Source organism: Balaenoptera physalus (assembly GCF_965194825.1).
Source record: "Balaenoptera physalus genome assembly, chromosome: 11".
In the NCBI taxonomy this organism is placed as follows: Eukaryota; Metazoa; Chordata; class Mammalia; order Artiodactyla; family Balaenopteridae; genus Balaenoptera; species Balaenoptera physalus.
The window spans coordinates 73,157,931-73,168,444 of NC_138896.1; positions in this window are offsets into that span (position 1 = coordinate 73,157,931).

Sequence of the window (10,514 nt, forward strand, 5' to 3'; positions counted from 1 at the left end):
ACCTCCAGGAGGCACGTCCCACCCTGCCATCCTGCCCTCCTGGTCTCTCTCTCTCTACCTGCCACAGAACATGCTATTTCCCCAGTGGTATATTTCCTAAAATCTCAATGATTCAGTCGAGAATAACCTCCAAGAAAAGGTGATGTTGAAATCACTGGATGATAACCTGGGGGAAAAAAATTAACTTGGCTCCCTACCTTACACCTTAAAACAAATACCAGGCACTTCCCTGGTGGTGCAGTGGATAAGAATCCACCTGCCAATGCAGGGGACACAGGTTTTTTTTTTTTTTTTTTTGGGACACAGGTTTGATCCCTGGTTCGGGAGGATCCCACGTGCCGAGGAAGAACTAAGCCCGTACACCACAACTACTGAGCGTGTGCTCTAGAGCCCGTGTGCCACAACTACTGAGCTCATGTGCTGCAACTACTGAAGCCCGCGCCTCACAACTACTGAAGCCCATGCACCTAGAGCCCATGCTCTGCAACTAGAGAAGCCACTGCAATGAGAAGCCCGCGCACCGCAACGAAGAGTAGCCCCCACTCACAACTAGAGAAAGCCCGTGCACAACAAAAAAGACCCAAAGCAGCCAAAAAAATAAAATTAAAATTAAAAAAAACAAAAAAACAAATACCAATTCCAGTTGGATCAAAGCTAGAGGGACTAAAGAATGAAGAACAAATTCCTAGAAGAAAACAAGGGGATTTTTATACAGCTTTTATTTGATATGACCTTTTCTAAGTATAACAAAAAAGCAGAAAAGCCACAAGAGAAAAAGTTGGATACGTCTGACTACATAAAAATCAAACATTTCCATGTGGGGAAAAAAAAAATCAAAGTTTAAAGACAACAAGCTGACGGAAAAAATTACAGATCATATATATATACAAATATATATATATATGGGTCCCTATAAATCTAGAAGGAAAAGACCAACAATCCTAGTGAAAACTGCATGGACAGAAGAGAGGAACGTATAGTCACACAAAAGGAAATCCAAAAGACTCACCCACTGAAACCATGCTCAACTTCCTTCCTCTGAGAGAAATGCAAATTAAATAGGCACAGCTGTGAAAGGTTGATGCACATTTGTGGTAAGCACAGGGGAAAACAGAAACTTGTAGTCTGTTGCTTGTTAGAGTATAAATTTTGTAACCTCTGTGAAAGCAATTTGGCAATATCTATCAAAATTAAAAATGCACAGATCCTTTGGCCTAGCACTGACCACTTCTAGGAATTTATTCTACAGATAAACTCACACACATGTGAAATTACACCCCAGGGTGGTCGCTGTGTGATGTTTCTAAGAGTAATCGATTGGAAACAGCCTACCCTGAGGAGCCTGGCTGAGTAAATACGGAGCATCCTCACCATATATTCTATGCAGCTATTAAAATGATGAGGGCGAGGCAGTGCCACACGCAGTGATGTATGAACAAGGTATAGTATATGTATGGGATGTTAAACCTATGTTTTTTGGTTTTTGGTTTTTTTTTTAAGGCTTGGTATTCTTTTTTTTTTTATTGAAGTATAGTTGATTTACAATATTGTGTTAGTTTCAGGTGTACAGCAAAATGATTCGGATATATATATATATATATATATATGTATTTCAGATTATTTTCCATTATAGGGTATTACAAGATATTGAATATTGTTCCCTGTGTTATACAGTAAATCCTTGTTGCTTATCTATTTTATGGATGTAACATAATGTGTTTTTAAAAGGAGAAGAGGGCTTCCCTGGTGGTGCAGTGGTTGAGAATCCGCCTGCCAATGCAGGGGACACGGGTTCGAGCCCTGGTCTGGGAAGATCCCACATGCCGCAGAGCAACTGGGCCCGTGAGCCACAACTGCTGAGCCTGCGCGTCTGGAGCCTGTGCTCCGCAACAAGAGAGGCCACGATAGTGAGAGGCCCGCGCACCATGATGAAGAGTGGCCCCCGCTTGCCGCAACTAGAGAAAGCCCTCGCACAGAAACAAAGATCCAACACAGCCAAAAATAAATAAATAAATTAATTAATTAATTAATTAATTAAAAAAAAAAAAAAAAGGAGAAGAGTAAGTGTTCTGGAACCCTGCTAGTACCCTCCAGACCTCTCAGCCCCCATTCCCCACCCCCCCGCCCTGTCCCACGAAGTTGAGCTACGTGGGTGGCATTCACTTGCCTCTGCCCTCTTGGTGTTAGGTCTGGACAGTGGGAGCCCAGCAGGAACTTAGCAGGCAGAAGGAGGGGGTCATATTTATTCCCATGTCCATGTTTATTCCCCTCCCAGTCAATCCTCCTCTTGATTTTTCTGAACAGAGATCTGGTCACATCCCTCCCTGTTCAAAACATTCTGTGGCTCACCACTGCCCTCTGGATAGAAGCCAGATTCCCACCACAGACCATGGACCATGAGGCCCCACCATGGCTTTTGAGGGTCTGCTCCTGCCAGCTGTCCATTCTCTATACTTCCAAACCTCTCCCAGGCCCTGGTCTCAGCATAGTTCCCTCTGCCTTCAACGCTCCTCCCTGCCCCAGGGGACAGCCTCAAAGGACCTCCTTGTCTTCCCCTGGCTGCTGTGCTCCTGCCCTGAAAGCAGGGAGCACTCTTCCCTGCATCCTACCTGTGCTCCTGGAATGCAGTTTGGCTAAATGGACAGAGGTTCCCCAAGGTTCTTGGCCTCTGAAACTCTTCGGAGTCTGTTCTGCTGCAGGGCCCAGCTCTGGTCCTTCCAGATTTGGGGAAGAAGGTGGCCTGCTTGACTCACCTCTGGGAGGCTGGACCAAAAGAGGCCAGGGAGGACCCAGGGGACTGGAGACCAAGGCTCAAGGGAGAGGCCTGGTAGGACAGGCTATTGGTTGGGGCAGGGTAGGAATAGGACTGTGTACAATCAGTAAGAAGCCATGTTTTAAAAAATAACTCTGCTGTCAGCCGTGGTGAAACAATATAATAAATATGAGAAATAAATCTCGTTACCATGTAATGAGCTGCCTTATTAATGTGTTAAACTTGTAAGAAATGCTTAAGTGTATAATTGGCACCTAATGAGGGTGCCAATTAGGAATCGTTATACATTTCTTTAAAAAAAATCCTAATTGGCAGGGGGGCATTTCAATCAATGCCACAGAATTAGCTCCACAGGGACCCCGTCCTGGAGGTGCATCTGGAAGCTGTACCTGCAGGGCCACACATTGGTGGCTAGCCCCACTGGAGCCCACAGCAAGGTCAGGGCCACCTGGGTTCGATGTGCCCCAAACCCACCAGGGACCAGGACTCAGTTTCTCCTGGGCCACCAAATCCTGCTACTGATTAAAGCCCATCTGAAATGGTGTCTCATCAGGAGGTTTCCCGGTTGCTCCAGCCAGATGGGGGGACTTGGCCTGTCTAGAGGCTTCCAGAGGCCAAGGGCTCACTGAGCACCGTGACCATGGCTCTCCTCCAGTGCCCGGCACACAGAACCTCAGCATCCCTCACTCAGCTAAATCTCATCCTGGCCACATTTACAAGCAGCCCCCATGTGCCTGGCAGGGCCAGGGGGAGGCGGGCAGGCAATGGAACTCAGAGTGGATTCCATCCCTCTTGCCTCCAGGATTCAGCCTCCCTTCCCAGGAAAAGTAAAGCCAAGCAGATTACATTCCAGGCCAGGCCGGCAGAAGAGAAGCGTCCTGAGCAGCCGGAGCATGATTAATTACCAAATTAATTACCACATTAGTCACTTGGGTAATTGCCAGAGGGCTGGGAGGAGGGCAGGGAAGGAGGTCCACGAGGGGCAAGGCCCAGTCCGGGGCAGGGTGGTGGGTAACCCTGGCCCAGGCAGTGGGCAAGAGGGCAGAGACAGGACACTGGCTGCAGTCTGAGCAGATGGCTTGGGCAGAATGGGAAGCAGTAGGCTGAGAGTCTTGGAAGCCAAACTTGGAGGTTCCAGAGTTCAGGGAAGACTTGCAGGCCTGTGAGTGGAGGATAGAGGGGCCATGGAGGCAGATGGCTGGGAGCTTGGCTGGGGTGGCTGGGAGGTCCAGGAAAAGGTGGCCAGGTGGACTGTGTGTAAACCTGGAGGGTGGGAGTTAATTGGCCTTGGGGGCTGCAGGTTGGGGGAGAGTGCCAGTTTCTTGCCTGGAAACTAGGAAGGAAGTTGGCATCTCTGAACCCGACAGAGAATGAGATGGGGCAAGGGGCCAGCCCCTCGCCTGCGGCCTGTGGACCCCCAGGCCTCCAGGGCCCTGACCCTGTCTGTGACTCTTGTATTAGGAGTGACTGGGGAAGGGGCCAAGTAGCTTCTGCCACCTGCTGATTTTCAGGAACTATCAGGAAACTGAGGGATCCCATCCTTCCCAATGGAAAAAAATACAAGGCCACTGAGTGGAGCCAGGTTAGAGGGCTCTCTGGCCCCAGAGCTCAGGCCCTGCCCTATTTTTCTCTCCTGGCCCAGCTGCTTCCAGTTACCCCTCCCAGGCCAGATCCCAGAGGCTGGGCTGTGTTTCCAGGAGGCCCCAGGTCAGGTCAGGTATGGAGCAGGAGACTGCCCCCCACCCTGCACCCACCTGGCAGTGGGGGACTTGGTGGGGCCACAAATGTCTCTGGGGAACTGCCTTCTTCAGAGAGAAGGAGATGGGGGAACATGAATTGATGGTTAGTTTCTGAGTTTTACCAAATAAAGTAGAATCTAAGAGGAAAAAGCAGTTGCTGGGTAGAGGCAACTTTAGATCTTGGGCTCCTTGGGAGAGTTTAGAGGGCAAGACCGGAGTTTGAGCCAGGAGGTACAATCCGAACCAGGTGGACCTGCAGCCCCAGGGCGCTGGAAGGCTGAGTCTATATGTGATTCAGAAATTCCCACTCCTGTGAAGGCCTGTACCCCTTGGACTACCGTTTGGATCTTTAGTGTGTTATTTATTTAACAAATTATTTACCTAGTGTTTCCTATGTGTCAGGCACTGTTCCAGGCCCTCTACAAACATGAACTCTTCTTTTTCTTCAGTTATAATGTGCTTTATTACTTAACATAGATCACGAATTCCTTTGTTAATCATCAAATATGCATTCATGGCATCATTTTCTTTTTTAAAAAATAAATTTATTCATTTATTTATTTATTTTTGGCTGCGTTGGGTCTTCGTTGCTGCACATGGGCTTTTCTCTAGTTGCAGTGAGCAGGGGCTACTCTTCGTTGTGGTGTGCGGGCTTCTCTTTGCAGTGCCTTCTCTTGTTGCGGAGCACGGGCTCTAGGCACGCGGGCTTCAGCAGTTGTGGCTCACAGGCTCAGTAGTTGTGGCTCGCGGGCTCTAGAGCGCAGGCTCAGTAGTTGTGGCGCACGGGCTTAGTTGTTCTGCAGCACGTGGGATCTTCCCGGACCAGGGCTCGAACTCATGTCCCCTGCATTGGCAGATGGATTCTCAAGCACTGTGCCACCAGGGAAGCCCCATGGCATCATTTTCAAAGGCTTCTGTCCATTCCCAGCACAAAATATTAATCCACCCTCCATTGCTGCCTTTGGTTTATTTTCAAACAGATCTGTGATGTAAACAACTTCATGCTCTGGATTTTTCGGGGTATGGAGTCTCAGGTCACCTGAGGACAAGTGGTCATGCCCTGCTCCCAGGTAGTCCTGTGGGTGAAGTGGGCCCTGAGAGGAGAGGGGGCTAAAGGACCTGAGGACTAAGGGTACCTTTCGGTAGATTTCTAAGGGCGACCCCTAACACAACCCTAAACCCACCATGTGGGGACTTCCCTGGTGGTCCAGTGGGTAAGACTCTGCACTCCCAATGCAGAGGGCCTGGGTTCGATCTTTGGTAGGGGAACTAGATCCCACATGCATGCTGCAACTAAGACCCAGCACAGCCAAAATAAATAAATAAATAAATAAATATTAAAAAAATAAACAAAAAAACCCACCATGTGATTTCCACCAACCCAGCAGCATCTCCCGTAGGCAACAGCAGAGCCGCACCTATTCCAGGAGGAGCTCAGCCCCTAGGAATCAGGCCCAGGGAACCAGCACTTCTGGAAGTTCTTAACCCAAACCTTCACGGTACTCAGTGGTCTCAGGTGTGCTCTGACTGATAACTCTAGCTCAGTGCTACTGGATACGGGTCTGAGAGAGTAACATCTGCACCAACAAAAAACTTATTAAAGATGCCATTTCGTGAGCCCCACAGGAGAATCATAACTTAGAGTGGGGTCCTGATTCCCCCCAAATTTGTATGCACTTTAAAGCTTTGGAAGAAATGTTTGCTGCGTGGTTCCCATGCAGTTTCCCATTAGTATTACATGACGAGTATTTAGCAATAACATCACCTGTGCCCTCCCCACAGAGCCTGTCTATTGAACTGGGTGGGAGTATCCATGTTGTTTTAACTCCAGGTGATTCTAAGTTTAGGCCCGGTTTAAGCACGAGGACTGCTTGGTACACTGGTGAGAGTTGCTGCTTGTCTTTGGTCCTTTTGCCTTTGGGGAGGCAACAGTGTCTGCTCTACATGGGATTGGAAGGGGCAGGGCAGTGTGGCCCAATTACTCTATGCTGTAGCAGAGTTTATGGACATCTGTGTGAGGGGAGAGCATGTGTAGGCAGGAAAGAAAAAGCTCATAGTTTGTTCTCCACGCAGGACCTCATTGTTCCTGAATCTCTTTTTCATACAAACATGAACTCTTAATCCTATCAAGTAGGACCTGTTTTACACTTTACAGATGAGGAAACTGAGGCAAGAGGTTCAGGGATTTGCCAGGGGTCACATGGTGGCTGAACTGGGATTCAGGCCAGCTGGTTCCTGCAGCAATGGGCATTCAGGTAAGTCCAGTTGTCCCGGGGGGGTGGGGGTGGGGTCTCTGGGACACCTGGCACCAGCACCCACAGTGGAAGGCAGAGCTGATTTGCCATTAGTTATACCCCTTTTGATAGCTGAAGGAGGGCCTGGAGCCAGGTCCACCACCTCTTCTTCAGAGTCAGGCTGCCTGTGGCACTTTATCATCAGTAATCACTTTGCGGGAGCTGCTTGTTTCCTGCTATCTGCCTTGTTGGAGATGATGTATGGGGATGAGATGGTGCAGCTCCTGCCCTCCCCAGCCATACAGCTTAGGTGCTGCAGGCAGCAAATGCCCCATCTCATGTGTTCACTCATGGGGATGCAGGAGCTAAAAGGAGGGGAACTCTCGGTGACGTACCCAGGAATCCACCTAAAGTCCAGCCCAGAGCGGGACCTGCCATGGGGGAGGCAGGGATGAACCAGACCCATTCAGAGTGTGGCCTAGGATTCCCACAGAGCTAGGTTCAAATCCTTTGTGACCGAAGACAAGTCACTTAGTCTTGAAACTCAGCTACAGGTGGGATAGCTAATTGATCTCGTAAGAAATCAGTGGCAAGAAGCCTCCATAATGGGGGGAGGGGAGAGACGGTTTTCGTCTTTCTGTGTGATACCCTGGTGGGCACTGAAAGGAGCTAGGATTTGAGATAAAGATGGGATAGGAATTTACAGTAGAGATCCCAGGGCAGGCACAGGTGGCAGTGAGAAAGTTCCAGGAGGGAGTTAACCTGCAGATACCGTGAGCTTGGCCATGACCACGACCATGGTCAAGCCATGACCATGGCTTGGCACCATGGCCCCCAGCCTCACCCCTGCCCAACCTCCAGCAGCTGAACCTGTCATCAGGCCAGCCCGGTCAGGGACAGGAGAAGGTTGGCTTTCTCCTCTGCCTATGGAAGATGCCTGGTGAAGTAGAGGGGGCCCCAGTCCCTGTGCCACCCTCAGGGCTTGGCACAGACCTTTCCTGTCTCCAAATGCCCACAAGGGCTGCTCTGCTGAATGGTGAGGCTTTGGGGTTCAGTCTTTATCCCCTGCTGGGAGAAGCTGTCTAGATACCAGGATGGGGCCCACAGCTTAGACTTTCCAAAATGGGTGGGGACCATCCATAATAAAAGTTCAAAGACGTGCACACATTTATTGAAGTCTTTCCACGTGCTTTTTATATATTAACTCATTTAATTCTCATGAGGCAAGAACCACTTACCAATCCTCCGTTCAATGAATAGCCCTGAGCACCTACTAGGTACCAGGCTCCATTCTGGAGGCCCAGGACACAGCCATGAGTAGACAGTCTCCATGACCCAGCCCCAGTCCAGACCTGCTCCTGGCAGGGAGGAAGCAAACAGCTTCAGTGCACCAGCCACCTAGACTCCCAGTCTCCTGAAAAAGGGCTCAAGGCCAAGTTTCATCCAGAGCACTCCTCAAACTGGCCCCACAAACCAGGCCTATAATCTGGGAGTGCACCGCCATCTGTTGGTCACATTGGGAAGGGCTCCAAACAGAGTACTCTTGCCTTCCTTCACCAAAGGAAACTGGTCCACTTACCCACTGAGGCTTGGGCAGGGGACAACTTGGGTGTGGGAACAGGCCTCCTGGGTCCCTCTGGCGGAGTGGAGGTGAGTGTGGTCTCTCTGGGGGAGTCATCCAGCAGCACCCTTGGCCTGGTGATCCTCACAGAGCAGTCTGACAGATCCACTCCCCTAACAGCACCGGTGTGAAGAAAGGGGGTACTCAGTAGAGAGGCAGAGAGGGTGTGGCACATAGGGCTGGCCCAGCACAAGGTAGGCGCCCCATGTTTGTGGGGGTCATCTCCATTGCTAGTGTCATGGCTGTGAGGAAGCCCATCGTCCCTTACACCGTGCCCCTGCCCAGCCCGAAACATCCATTGTGACCTTGTGTCCAAACAAACCCAGCACAAGGCCCGGCACAATGAAAGCCTTGCCTTGCCCCTAGCCAGAAGTGATGTTGTGTCTCTTGTCATTTCCTAGAGAGGGGTGAGTTGTTAGTTGTTGCTGTCATCATCGCTGTTCTGGCTCACATGCTGCGTAGGACTCTTCTAAGGCCAGCCCCTTCTGGGTGCACCTCGGCCCCAGGGTCCAGCAGAGGGCCTGGTGTGGAGGAGTTGGGAATGGTTGAAGAGAATGAACAAGTGGTGAGAGGAGGGGGCAGCTCTTTCTCCAGAGAACATTCTTACCTTCTTTGGGAGTCTTGGGTGTGAGCTCTGGGGTTAACCCACCTGAGGTAAAATCCAGGCCCTGCCGCATGCCGTTACCCTACTGCTCCGTGCCTCAGTTTCCCCATGTATAATATGAGGGCACAACTGGTGCCCATACTCTGGGGTTGCTGGGGGATTAAATGGGGTCTGATTTTGTCTGCAAGTGCTGCGGGAGGTTCACACACACACTTCAGGTCTGAGCTGCCCACAGGGATTTACGGCAGGAATCTTGTCCTCCTCCTTCACCTGGGGCTTCAGAGCGTCACCTTATTGACTAGTTATCGAGCCGCTGCTAAGTCCCTTAAGTCTCTCATAATCTGGTGTTCTCAGCCTCCTCTGGGTAAAGAGCATCTGTGCGAGCTCTGCCAGAGAGAGGCCCACACTCCCCTTGCTTGGCCTTCTGGGGCCTCCAGCCTGCTGGCATGGGAGTGAGTGGTGGTGGGACGGAGGTTCAGTGTCTGCCTCCTGGGTCCTGACCAAGAGGGGCCTGAATAGCAGGGCCGGGACTAGGATGAGGCGAATGAGGCACCCAGGGCACAGATTTGAGGAGACATTCACGTTCAGGTTGGTGCGAGTGTAGTATCAGCACCTGAGTGGCTCCTGACATTCTGAACCCTGTGCTCCCTTTCACCTCACTCTAGTCCCTGCCCTGCCAGATGAGCCCCCATGTCAGGACCTGCAGTGTGAGGGCTGCTCTCCACGCCACATGGGGGAGAGGCAGGGGAGGAAACCGAGGATGGGGCCAGAGGTGCACTCGGGGCCACCAAACGGGTGACTGGGCTGACGGTGGGGGACAGGAAGGCCACATGCAGTGCCTATAGATGCCAGCAGGTGGCAGCACAGGAGCACACTGGAGGCTGGAAGGCAGATTGGGGAGCCAAGTGGGCCGTGCCTCCTGGGTGCCCCATCAGGCCCCAGCACCCTCCTGTTTCTAGGCCTTGTCTGACACTTCTTTCTCAAATGGCATAGAAGAAGAGCCAATCCCCTGGCTCTGAGCGTGAGCCTGATGACCCTAGTCTCTGGGTGCTAGATCTCTTCCTCTGTAAGATGGGTGACAGTATACCCCACAGAAGGACACTGGGAATAAAGTGAGATTGTGCCGGGATCAGGCCAATCAAAGGTAGCAGTTACTGGGACCAGATTCTGGCCCTTGAGGTGGCCCAAGGCCCTTTCTGGCCATTGTCCAGCTGTGAACACATGTGAATGGCAGTGGGGAACACTGACCTGGCCCTCCCTCAGTGAGCCGGTCCACTGTACCTGGCACGTGGCAGGAGCTCAATAAACCACACATCATTATTATTACTGTTATTATTATTGACACTGTTATTACTGCAGCCCCTTTATCTCTAGCTGCACTCCCAGGAAGTAGACCTGCCGACCCCTCCTAACGCAGGCCTCCAGGCCTCCAACAGAAGTACAGTAAGGGCTGGGTGGGTGGGAATGGCCAGGGTGAATGTCCCTCCTCTCTTGTTTGACCAGTGGCCAGAGGACAGGAGGCCCATCAACCCCAAGGGCTGGG